Below are 12,711 nucleotides of genomic sequence, written 5' to 3'. Positions count from 1 at the left end.
AGGGGCAGTAGAAACAAAGGACAGCCTGTTCACAAGCAGCTATAAAAAGGTAAAATGCCAAAAAATGCTGCTAAAAAACACCAAAAATATGCGAACCTCAAGCGCCCATAAACACTTTTCAGAAAGGTGGCTAACAGCGAGTCTTTTTTCTGGCAGCAGCACTGGTGTTTTTTAAACGTTTTGTGTGCATGAGACGTAAAGCCCGGTCGGGAGCAGCTGTACTGACCATGTGAGGTTAGTCCAGTGATCTCCACCGCTGAGCAGGGGAATCCCCCCCGAGAACACTCCGATGAATGCTATCTGCCATTGGCTGAGAGCGCTGATTGGGAGTCGGTCAGCTGCTGGTTTGCCAGCATGCACACGGGCAGAATGTCGGCTGGTATATTTTGTCTATCGACGTTCTGGCCGGGTGTACGGGACTTAAACACTGTTGACGGTTTTTTTGTCGGCTTCCATTCACACCATGATGATTGGGATCTGATAGGTCAGGCTTGCAGTCAAGTGGTCACCGTGACAGCCAATCACATGATCAGGAACCGCATAGGATGCCGCCAGTGTTTAAAACTCTTAAAGTGATACTAACCAGTAACCACACACTATAATGTACATCCTGGCTGCGCTCTCTGTATATGGATGACCGCACTGGAATTAATTTAAGAAAAACGTTCAAGTCTTTATCCTAATGCAGGGGTTGACAAATTTGCTTGGAATCTAGGAGCCAGCTTAAAAAGTTAGGAGCCGGGTCCGTGACGGCGATCCGGACCTGTCCCTGGCCTGACATGGAGACGAGTGAGGGGAAGATAGCAGCGCCGTCGCCGACCCCCCCCGTCCCTGACCCCCCCGTCCCAACCCCCCCCCCCCCCCCCCACCCCGTCTCCAAGTCATTGCCCATAGCTCTTAGAGGGACATTTTATATATTTTTTTCAAATGACAATTTTTTTTTCAATTGCATTTTAGTGTAAATATGAGATGTGAGGTCTCTCTGACCCCCCGGATCTCATATTTAAGAGGACCTGTCATGCTTTTTCTATTACAAGGGATTTTTACATTCCTTGTAATAAGAATAAAAGTGACACAACATTTTTTTTAAAAGAACAGTGGAAAAAAAAAGTTAAAATAAGAAAAAATAATAATTTTTAAACGCGCCCTGTCCTGCCCGCATATAAAATCGGTGTTCGAACCACACATAGGAGGTAGCGCCGTGATCGGTAGAGCGAGAGCAATAATTCTAGCCCCAGACCTCCTCTGTAACTCAAAACGTGCAACCTGTAGAATTTTTTTAAACGTCGCCTATGGAGATTTTAAAGGGTAAAAGTTTGTCGCCATTCCATGAGCGGGTGCAATTTTGAAGCATGACATGTTGGGTATCAATTTACTCGGCGTAACATTATCTTTCACAATATAAAAAATAATTGGGCTAACTTTACTGTTGTCTTATTTTTTTATTAACTAAATTATTTTTCCCAACAAAAGTGCGCTTGTAAGTCCGCTGCACAAATACGGTGTGACAGACAGTATTGCAACAACCACCATTTTATTCTCTAGGGTGTTAGAATAAAAAATATATATAATGTTTAGGGGGTTCTAAATAAAGGGAAGAAAAGGCAGGTAATATAAAACACTCAGAGGAAGCTTCATTAGAATTACTGGTCTGTCATACCAACGGCGACCACAAGAGGGCGCCAGATTCCATAAGGAATCATAGGACCGCAGAAGGCCTCAAAGCCGCGGCCTAAATTTTCCGCCGCCGGCGGAACGGCCCGGCGCGATCACGCTGGGGGGGTCCACAGAGACAGGATACCCCCAGCTGTGCTGCCCCAGGCGCGAGGTCGCAATTTCTAGTCGCCAATGCGACCTGGCGACCGGGTTTTGTCGAGCCCTGTCCTAATGGATCTCCAGCTGTCACGTCACCCAGCTCTCTCCCAGCCTGTCTGCAGGGAAACATAAGTAGGAGGAGCTACTAGTCCTCTGCTGCTGGTCGCATGTTCAACATAAAAACAGCCATTTCTCTTATATTCACCGACTGACACAGCTCCTCTCTTAGCCATTGGGTCGTTACGCATAACATGTTATGAAAAACACAGAACTTTAAGTTCCGCCCATGGGGCGGTCCCTTGGGTAACAATCCCCCAGCCTGCCATGCAGCCTCAGTTTTATTTTGCCTAGTGAAGGGAAAGGACCTAGGAACCCTGCGGGCCCATCGGTCCATGTTTTTTTTTCTGCAGAAGCTTTGCCTTTTGTGCAAGACTAAAGATCCTGTGATCTGCTATCAACAGCCGGCTGGGTGACCGGCTGGATACTCTTATCCTTGTAGTCTCCCCAGCCTGGCCAGCGAACGTGTGCAGGTCAGAGCTACGTGCTGGGTCAGCCACAACATACCTCACCTCCAGAGGTCGTCGGTGAGCTTTAATGCTCCGGGGCACACATCTGACCGGGCTACTGATGTCTGCGTCAGTGTGCCGTGGCCAGCAGCCACCCCGTACTGATCGGCGAGTGGGTCTGTGATGGAATGTCTCCCAGCTCTTCAGGATTGGTAAGTACAGCTCTCCCTGCCTCGGCGGGGCTGAGCAGCTGGGCATTCCCTGGGAGGTCGATTCGGGGGTCCCTCTCTTCTCTCCCTGTCCCTATCACCCTGACCCCCCCCCCCTGTGGGGGATGCTGCATGTGGCTGCTGAGCGGTGTGTCATGTGTAGGGGCTCTCATCGAGGGGGGAGGGGGGGCTGCGCTGGCTGGCTGTGCCCTGATGTCTGTTTTATTTGTTTTCTCTACCTGGGGTGTCTGGTGAGGCTGTGTCTGTGATCCCCACAGCACTGTTACCCCGCCATTTCTCTGTCACTGTCCCTCATGGTATTCAGTGCTCAGTGGTCAACTTGGGTGAGGGCAAGGAGCAGCGTGCTCTCCTGTAGCTTGGCGGCCATTTTTCCTGCGTTTTTGTCCTTTATACTGGACGCTCGGCGGCCATTTTCTTGAAGCCTGAGCACATTTTTGGTCAGTCTCATGGAGCAGCATACTTCCTTTAGCTCCGCGGCCATTTTCCCTGTGTTTTATGGCCTTTATACTGGACGCTCTGCAGCCATCTTCTTGGAGCCTGAACACGTTGTAGATCAGTTTCAGTGCCATAAGCCGCAGCTCTGGATGTCACAGTGTGATCTCCTATGCACCTAGGAGCTGACAAGGGACACAGGCACTACTAGCTGGACAGCGCAGAACCATGGTGGTGGGACCATCACTGTCTTAAAGTGGAAGTAAACTCCCCTATCGGTTTCAGCCAAGGAAGCTGCCATCTTTGCCTCTGTTTTAATCTTCAACTGCTATGGCGCTGCACATGTGAATCATTATGACAACAGCCATTGGATGGTTTGATAGTTTGGCTGAGAGCACAGCGGTTAGCATTCCCGGCATGCCTTTTTTTTTTTTTTAACTGTTTAAATCGATGGGTTTACTTCCACTTTAAGTCCCCATCAGGTGGCAGACAAGGTAGGGTCAGCAAGGCTTCAGAGACTGGTGTTTCTTTCCCTGAAATCCAGGCAATTGCAACCGGTTCGCCTCCAGAATGTGCAGTGCATCTGGACGCTTTGTCGGCGGTCCTCAATTCGTTCGTTGCCAAGATGGAGGTGGTGCGTGGGTGCAAAGGTGCTAAAAAGTGGCCCCTGCCTCCCTCACCCCCGTCCTTTGGGAAGAGCATTGACGCAGACTCGGGCCCTGCTGAGGCTGGTGACCACTGCTCTGTCGTTTCAGATGACACTGACCAGGACCGTTCGGACAGTGAGGATGAGTCCCTGTCCGGGTCCATGCGCGACAAAGCTCTTGTTGGAGCTCTTATCACAGCTGTGCGTGATACCCTGAAGATTCAGGAGCCAACAGATCCCTCTGATGTAGCGGCCCCTTTTGGGTCCCGTAAACCTTTTTTGGTAAGTTCATTTACAAGGAATGGGGTCGACCACAACAGACCTTTTTGGTCCCCAAATACATGGCGGTGCATTACTCCTTTGAGGAGAGCCTTCTCAAAAAATGGTCGTCTCCTGTCGTGGACCCACCAGTATGCAGGCTAAACAAAGTAACCACAATCCTGGTGGAGGGGACTCCTGCATTTAAGGACCCCATGGACAGGAAGGCCGAGGCAGTGGCTCGTTCCTTGTTTACGGTTGTGGGGTCAGCCATGCGACCAGTACTGGTATCTGCACTGGTGTCGCAGAAAGTGGGCAAAGCTTCTCCTGTTTGTGTGGAACTAGCAGACCAACTGGTGCAAGGCCTGAAGCACATTTGTGACGCAGTCCTGGATACTCTCCCTCTGTTATCCAGGGCTTCAGTGTCAGCAGTGAAGGTGCCTGATTTGGTTAAAATGCTGGTCTGCTGACCAGGCATCCAAAAAAGCCCTGACGGATCTTCCCTTCCTTGGCAACTGGCTCTTTGGAGCCTTTTTGGATGGCATTATTAAAAATGCCACAGGTGGTAAGAGTACTCTACTCCCACAGGCCAGGAATGCTAAGGAGCCATGCCGTAGGCACGGGCCCTCATTTTCCGCTCACAAGCAGCTTTTTTTCTAGTCGTCTGTCCAGGACAGCACTAGAGAGAGATAGGCTCCACCTCCGGAGGCAGGAAACACAATACCGATCTTTAAAGGGCGGCTTCAGTTCTTTCCCCTTTAGTCTTTGTGTTTTCCTCCGCCGGAGGAGGAGGCTGGATTAAGGACGTCTCCCCTGACACTGGGAGAGCCCAGGAGAGACCGGGAAGGAGGTCTGTGTACCTGCAGGGTGACGGACATTTGGGGTCCCCCGGGTTGACTGCAGCTACAAACCGGCGTTGTCCTCCTGGATAGCCCGGGGAGGGCTGGTGTTCCCCACCTGACAATCGGATTTGGCGCAAGTCAGGCGGGGGGGGGGGGGGGGGAGGCACAGGCATTGAGTTCCGGCCTGTGGAACGCAGGAGGAGGATAGGGGACTTCCGGCGGACCACTTCGGGGTCGTGCGGCGAGCGTGGATGGCGGAACCTGTTTTTTTTTTAAATGGTGCCAGCCACAGAGCACTGTGCTGCACCACAGGCTTAAGGAAAAAAGACTCCAGGTGGTCAGGCAAGCTTCCGAACGGAGCATATGATGCAGCGGAATGTAGCAGGGGGGCCGAACCAGCTCAGGTAGGCAAACACAGAGATGTCTTGTACCTACAGGGCTGGGGGGGGGGGGGGGGAGTGATGGACTAATCGGTGCACAGACATTTTTAAATTGTCCTTTTCTGTGTCCACCTCCCCCTTTCTTGTTAAAACAGGATCCAGACTAGCATGTCTTGTGAATCCTGTCAGTGGCTGGTGGGGTGCACTTAGGTGTTTGGTGAAGGCATCCTATTTTTCTAAGGTTACGCTGATGTTAGCTGGTCTGTGTTCCCCTTAGGGGTTTTTTTTTTTTCTCTCCTTCTCTTCTCTTAGGCTCTGCCCAAAGAACCAGAGAGGACGGGGGGAAGAAGAGATGTCCATCGTGTATGAACAAATTTAAAGGATGGGTTAAGCCCCTTTGCAAAGCCTGCATAGATAAAATGGTCTATAAGCAGGCCACGGGGGCTTGTAAGGAACTGATTTCTGGGTACAGAGAGCAATGCAGTCCATCAAGACAATGCTAGCGAACCTTGAGACCCCAAAACCAGCCACAGTTCCCCCTGCTTCCACCCCAGAGGAGGGTGACGAATCAGGGGAAGAGGAATTAGATTCTCTGGATGGCCTAAGTGAGGCGGCATCATCCAGAGATATTCCGACTCAAGGGACAAGCTCTCCCAGGTATAGGCTCTCACTCAAGGAGGTTGATGCCTTATTGGGGGTTATTTATGAGATACTCGAGATTAAAGAGGAACAGGTCTCTCTGTCCTTGCATGACCGGATGTATCAAAACCCTGAAGGAAGGGTTTTTCCAGTTCACAGCACACTGGTGGGCAGAACCAGAGAAAAAGCTTTTTTTTTTTTTTTTTTTTCTAAAAATATGAAGAGGAGATTTCCCTTCAGTGAGGATCCCACCTGCGTCTGGAACAAAGAACCTAAGGTGGATGCAGCCTTCTCCCAGTGCGCAAAATCAACGGACCTCGCCTTTGAGGACATGGATAAAAGGATTGAGGTGCTGTTAAAAAGGTTATGGGAAGTAACCATGCCAATTTAAAACCTGCAATGGCCATAACTATAGTGGCTCGCAATCTGGAGGTCTGGCTGGAACAATTGCAAGGGCATTTGGAAGGTGGGACCTCTAGGAAGGAAATCTTGGATTCCCTTCCCATGCTGCATAAAGCAGCAGGCTTCATGGCAGACGCCTCTGCTGAGTCAGTCAAACTTTCAGCAAGGACCGCTGCCCCCGTAAATGCATTGCGCAGGGCACTGTGGCTAAAATCCTGGTCGGGGGATCCAGCTTCAAAAGTGAGGTTATGTGGTATTCCCTTGGAAGGAGACCTCTTGTTCGGGCAGGATCTAGAAAAGGTTCTGGATCGCACTACGGACAAGAAAAAAGCCTTCCCTTGATCCTCTCTAGTGCTGTCCTGGACAGACAACTAGAGAAAACTAGAGTTAGACTTACCGATAACTCGGTTTCTAGGAGTCGTCCAGGACAGCAGGGATTCCCTCCCTATATGCTGTTATAATGTTGAACAAGTGATTTTGTTACAGAAGCCGTTCCGGGGAATTTCTGGGTTACAAGACTGAAGGGAAAAGGACGGAAGCCGCACTTTAAAGATTGGTATTGTATTTCCTGCCTCTGGAGGTGGAGCCTATCTCTCTCTAGTGCTGTCCTATACGACTCCTAGAAACAGAGTTACCAGTAAGTCTAACTAGTATTCGTCGACCCGGCACTTCGACCAAGTGTCCCCAGCCCGACAGGACGACCGCTGAAGGACCAAAGCGTCCCTGGAACCGCAAGCCTGCAAGCAAAAGTGCTACCGCATGACGGTTTTCCCCCACCTGCAACTCGGGTGGGGGGGTCATCTTCGGGAGTTTGCAGCCCGGTGGACCTCTCGGCTGTCCAACCAATGGGTCTGCGATCTGATTTCCTCCGGTTACAAGATAGAGTTCCTCTCTTGGCTGCAAAACAGATTTTTCCCCTTCAGCATACCTCTACTCCCGGCTCACCGGGAGGCCCTTTTGGGGGCGGTAAGGGATCTGCTGAGTCGTGGGGTGATAGTACCTGTTCTGCACTCGGAACGTTTCAAGGGATTCTACTCAAACCTGTTTGTAGTCCCCAAGAAGGAAAGGGTACGTCCTTAGACATCCAGGATGCGTACCTGCACATATCCATATGCCTCCGGCATCAGAAGTTTCTGCGGTTCGCATATCAGGGAAGCCCACTACCAGTTTGTGGCTCTCCCTTTTGGTTTGGCATCAGCCCCCCCGAGTCTTTACCAAGGTATTGGCTCCTGTTTTGGCGTTGCTACGGCAACGCTGGATCTCAATCGTGGAATACCTAGACGATCTCCTCCTGAGAGCATCTTCCACTTCAGAGTTAGTGGAGGATGTGGAAATCACCATGCAGACCCTGCAGGAATTTGAGTGGCTGTTGAACCTAAAGAAGTCGTTGATGGTACCGACTCAGCGTTTGGAGTACATAGGCTTACTGCTGGACTCCATGGAAGCGAGAGAGTTTCTCCCTTCAGACAAGCTGCAGACTCTGAGCCGTGGTGAAACTACTAAAGAACAGCAAGTGGTCATCGCTGTGCTTCTGCATGCAAGTCCTGGGACTCATGGTGGCCTCCTTTGAGGCAGTACTATATGCCCAGTTCTACACCAAAGTCCTGCAGAAGGAGTTTTTGACAAAATGGGACAAATATCCATTGTCCCTGGATCGGCAGATTCAGGTGAACCAGTTTGTCAGGGATTCCCTGCTTTGGTGGCTGAGGTCCCCGGCAACTTCAGTCCAGGAAGTCGTTCCTACCTCCTGAAATGGACAGTGATCACAACGGACGCCAGCCTATCAGGCTGGGCTGGAGTAATGGGAGTTCAGTCGACCCAGGGCCTCTGGTTGGCGGAGGAATCCAAGCTGCCGATCAATCTGCTCGAACTGAGCGATCAGGCTATGCCTCTCCACATGGTCGATAAAACTGCGAGGGCGTCCGATCAGGATCCAGTCAGACAATGCCACGGCTGTGGCATACGTCAGTCACCAAGGAGGAACAAGAAGCTTGGCCGCCGCAAGTGAGGTCACTCACATATTTCGGTGGGCAGAGCAACATGTACCGGCCCTGTCGGCCATGTACATCCCAGGAGTGGAGAACTGGCAGGCGGACTATCTAAGTAGCCAGATGCTGGACCCAGGAGAATGGGTGTTGCATCCGGAGGTGTTCAGGCTACTGTGCCTGCGGTGGGGCACACCAGACCGGGATCTTCTGGCCTCCTGTCTCAATCAGAAGGTGCCGAGATTCATGTCCAGGACAACAGATCTGTGGGCAGACGCATCGGATGTGCTGGTGGGTCCGTGGGATCAGTACCAACTGATCTATGCCTTTCCTCCACTGAAACTGTTACCACATCTGCTTTGCAGAGTGGAAGTCGAGGGGATCCCAGTAATACTGATTGCCCCAGATTGGCCTTGGCGTCCCTGGTACACAGACCTAGTGTGCCTTGTGGCAGACGCCCCTTGGCGACTGCCGTTACAAGAAGACCTTCTGCCTCAAGGTCCGATTCTCCATCCTGATTTACCATCACTGGGTTTAACGGCATGGCTATTGAGAGCCAAGTGTTGAAGAACCGGGGTCTTTCAGACTTGGTGATCCCAACTATGCTGAGAGCACGGAAATCGTCTTCTCTGAACATATATCATCGTACCTGGAAGGCCTACATCTCCTTGTGTGAGGAGAAAGGATGGCGTCCGCGCTCCTTTTCTATATCCAGGGTCCTGCTGTTTCTTCAAGGAGTAGACCAGAAATTTGGCTATGAGCACCATTGAAGGACAAAGATCAGCTTTGGCTGTCTTTTTTTTTTTTTCAGCGACCCCTGGCGCCTCACTCTCTAGTGAGCACTTTTGTTCAAGGGGTGCGGCATGTAGCTTATCCGGTGTGTCCACTGTTATCCCTGTGGGATCTGAACCTGGTGCTATCGGCGCTGCAAAAACCGCCATTTGAAAATAGCGAGATCCCTCTGTTGACTCTTTCCCAGAAAGTGGTCTTTCTAGTGGCCATTACATCAGCCAGGAGGGTTTTGGAACTGGCGGCCTTGTCCTGCAAGTCACTCTATCTGGTTATCCACAGGGATAAGGTGGTGTTGCGTCCGCAACCGTCCTTTCTACCGAAGGTGGTCTTGACGTTTCACATTAATGAAGACCTTGCATTACCATCTGTGTCCTAAGCCGACACATCCTAAGGAGGTGGTCCTTCATTCCCTGGACGTGTGTTCTGGCTCTGAGGGTGTATTTGTCTGTCTGCCACGGCTCCCTTCCAGAAGTCAGACTCCCTGTTTGTTTCAGTGGCTGGTCCAAAGAAAGGCATGGCGGTCTCGCCAGCCACCATTTCCAGGTGGATCAGACAGATTGTAGTTCAGGCCTACGCCTTGAAGGGGCAGGTGCCCCCTTTCAGGTCATGGGCCACTCCACATGGGCAATCGGAATGTCATGGGCCTTCCGACACCAAGCGTCTGTCGCTCAGGTGTGTAAAGTGGCAACCTGGTCGTCTGTTCACACCTTTACAAAATTCTACAAGGTAGATGTTAGTGCATCGGCTGATGCCTGTTTTGGCCGCAAAGTTTTGCAGGTGGCCGTGTAGTTGCTATTGCATATACAATTTTTCCTTTTTCCTGTTGTGTTTTTTTTTTTTTTTTTGGTAAAAGCGCAATACCGTTAAGTTAATGCACTGTTGCATTTGTTACCGCAGTTTTGGTGCATTTTGAGGGTAGTGTCTCTCTTTTTCCACCCCTTGTTTGGCACTGCTTGGGGAAGTCCCAATGGCTAAGAGAGGAGCTGTGTCAGTCGGTGAATATAAGAGAAAATAGGATTTTTTTTGTACTCGCTGTAAAATCCTTTTCTCTGTAATTCACCGACCGATACAGCACCCGCCCCTCCTATTTTTCTTTACGTTATACTGCTTGTTGATGTACTGCAGCTGCATGGCAGGCTGGGGGGCTGTTTCCTAAGGGACCGCCCCTTGGGCGGAACTTAAAGAGGAAGTAAACCCCTGATGGGTTTACTTCTTCTTTCTCCCTGCAAAGGTAAAGCATAATGGGATACTTGCATAATAGGCCATTATGTGTCACTTGCATGAGGAGAAGAAAAAAAAGCAGATCACCAGCTTCTGTCAGAGGGACATCGGTCCCACACACACGGACACCCACTAAGCAGTGCCGCCTATCCATGCCGCCTATCGGCGCACATCAGTGAAGGAGATAAATTGTCTAATGCTACATTTTTATAACAAACTATGAAACATGTTTTTTTTAGCAAAAAATAAAAGACCCAACAGTGATCAAATACCACCAAAAGAAAGCTCCATTTGTGTGAAAAAAATGATAAAAATGTCATTTGGGTACAGCATTGTATGACGGTGCAATTGTCATTCAAAGTATGACCGCGCTGAAAGCTGAAAATATTGGCCTGGGCAGGAAGGGGGTGAAAGTGCCCGGTAAGCAAGGGGATTAATATGAAATACAAATATGTATTTGAAATCAAATCTTTATTATTTGTTGTCAATAATTTGGTGTGGACAGATTTCTGCCAGTCGCGGGCTGTGTCCCGGCCCCTCCAGCCTGTGTCTTAGAATGAGAGGGAGGTGAAGCCTCCATCTATATACATGTAATATCCCGCCCCCCCTTTTAGCTGGTTAGTGGGCATGGAGGAGGAGGGGGAGTGGCCTGTGATTGTGTATACGCCCACATGTCACTATAGTTACATGGGCTGCTCAGATGTGATTGGGAGGAAATGCTCAGCATGGAAACTTGCTGAAAACTGAGCATGTGCAGAGCTGCCACCACAGCTGCAAAATCCCCAACTGCATTGAGGACATGAACAGAAGGGGGAGATAGGAAGCAGCAGGATTAACCAGGATTTTTGCAGAATACAGAAGAGGAATGTCATAGTGAGGAGTGAGGATGACCAGCATGGAATACACCATTTATTCAGCGATTTATGATGGGGGTTTAGTGACACTTTAAAGGGCGGGCAGGAAAATGACTCCATTGTATAGTAATGAAGGGTAAATGTTTTGGGCAATGTAGAGTACATGCAGCCTTACTACTATCTAATTTATACCATATTTGTTTTTTTGTTCTTTTCTCATAGATAACGATCTACTGTAATAATCAGACGAAGAAAGGCATCAGCACCCCCCACTGTCCGTGTCCTGAAACGATCGCCCGGCCCGCTGATGTCTCTCAGGGATGTGAGCGCCCTCTGGTGTCTACACTGCTGTAGCTGAATTGGAATCCTCGTCTTGCAGAAATGGCGTTTTGTCCATAACTACATCTGAAGCTTGAATCTTCCCAGCGCCATTGTTGTTGTCCTGTGGTCCTTTCCACACCCCCCCCCCCCCTTTTTTTTTTTCCAGTGATTGGCCTCATATGTTAATGAGGCCTCCAAGTGAATGTAAACGATCGCCATTGATTTGGTATTGGCGTATGATTCCTGACTACATATCACAGAGCTGAATGGATCGCTCTCTATGACCCGACATCCTGACATTAGCGCCATAAGAACAAACCAATCTGTTTCATGAGGTGAACGTGGCAGTCTGGGAATTTTTTTTTTTTTTTTTTTTATTTTTTTTTTAACTTTCGTTTTTTTTCTTATTGTATAGTTGATGGAATCGTGACCCATGTGATCTCTACACATCTCAAGCTTTCGTTTTTTTTTTTTTTTTTTTTTTGATTTTTTTTTTTTTGTTTGTTTGTTTCCAAAAAGGAGCAAAATGAAAACTTAAAAGTGGCACGTTTGATCGAACGAGCCGACTGGCATGTAGTAACGGGGTCTTCACCCTGCCTGTATTTTTGAGGGGCCAACCCCCCTCCTACTCAGCCAATCCTATCTAAAGCCCCGCCCTCGGCCGTCCCACAAAACTGGAAGGAGGTGCTGCGGGTGCTCAGACTGAGGGTGAGTAGTCTTTTCTGTATTTGTAGCTTATTAATGTAAGGAGGTCTTTTAACCTCTTAAACCCTGGAAGATTTGGCTGTTGAATGACCAGCCCATTTTTTGAGATTCGGCACTGCGTCGCTTTAACTAACAATTACACGGTCGTACGACACCGTACCCAAACAAATTGACGTCCTTTTTTTTTTCTCCACAAATAGAGATTTCTTTTGGTGGTATTTGATCACCTCCTGTGGTTATTTTTTATTTATTTTTATTTTTTTTGCACTATAAACAAAAAACAATATTTTGTGCTTTTTGCTATAATATATAATTAATTTTTTTTTTTAAAGCTAATTTCTTTTCATACATCAGGGGACATAGTAGTTACTATGTGGGTTCTCGGCCATCTTTAGGTGATGGACACTGGCACACCCTAAGACCAGAAGTGCACTCCCTATATAACCCCTCCCACTACTGGGAGTACCTCAGTTTTTTCGCCAGTGTCTAAGGTGTTGGTCACGAGTGGAGATGTGCTGTGCTGAGCTCCACTGGAGCAATCATTGCTGGGGCCAGCCATGCTGACCAGATCCATTCAGAGTGTCCTTTCATGGGTCTAAGAACTGGTACCGGGGCCTTGTATCCGAAGAAACAAGGTTTTGCCTGTGAATGCTTCTCTTTTTAGAGAGCTGGACCCTAGGATC

The 12,711-nt window shown here is 49.2% G+C and overlaps 1 protein-coding gene across 5 annotated transcripts in view; it reads left to right on the top strand.

The window, feature by feature from the left end:
* GPBP1L1 (GC-rich promoter binding protein 1 like 1) overlaps window positions 1-12,711 on the top strand; it is a 120,810-nt gene that overhangs the window by 56,067 nt on the left and 52,032 nt on the right. For 2 of the 5 annotated variants that reach the window (XM_077450817.1, XM_077450816.1), the window contains exon 2: window positions 11,225-11,658. The gene's annotated coding sequence lies outside the window, so the exon portion shown is untranslated. Of the gene's footprint in view, window positions 1-11,224; window positions 11,659-11,790; window positions 12,032-12,711 lie in introns of those variants that run through there. The other 3 variants (XM_077450815.1, XM_077450814.1, XM_077450818.1) reach the window with 2 other exon arrangements.

The sequence above is a fragment of the Lithobates pipiens genome, unplaced genomic scaffold, assembly GCF_037356315.1.
Source record: "Lithobates pipiens isolate NorthernLeopardFrog02 unplaced genomic scaffold, aLitPip1_a1.2 Scaffold_23, whole genome shotgun sequence".
NCBI lineage: Eukaryota > Metazoa > Chordata > Amphibia > Anura > Ranidae > Lithobates > Lithobates pipiens.
Note: the sequence above shows the minus strand (reverse complement) of the source record. Positions and strands in the feature narration are given on the sequence as shown.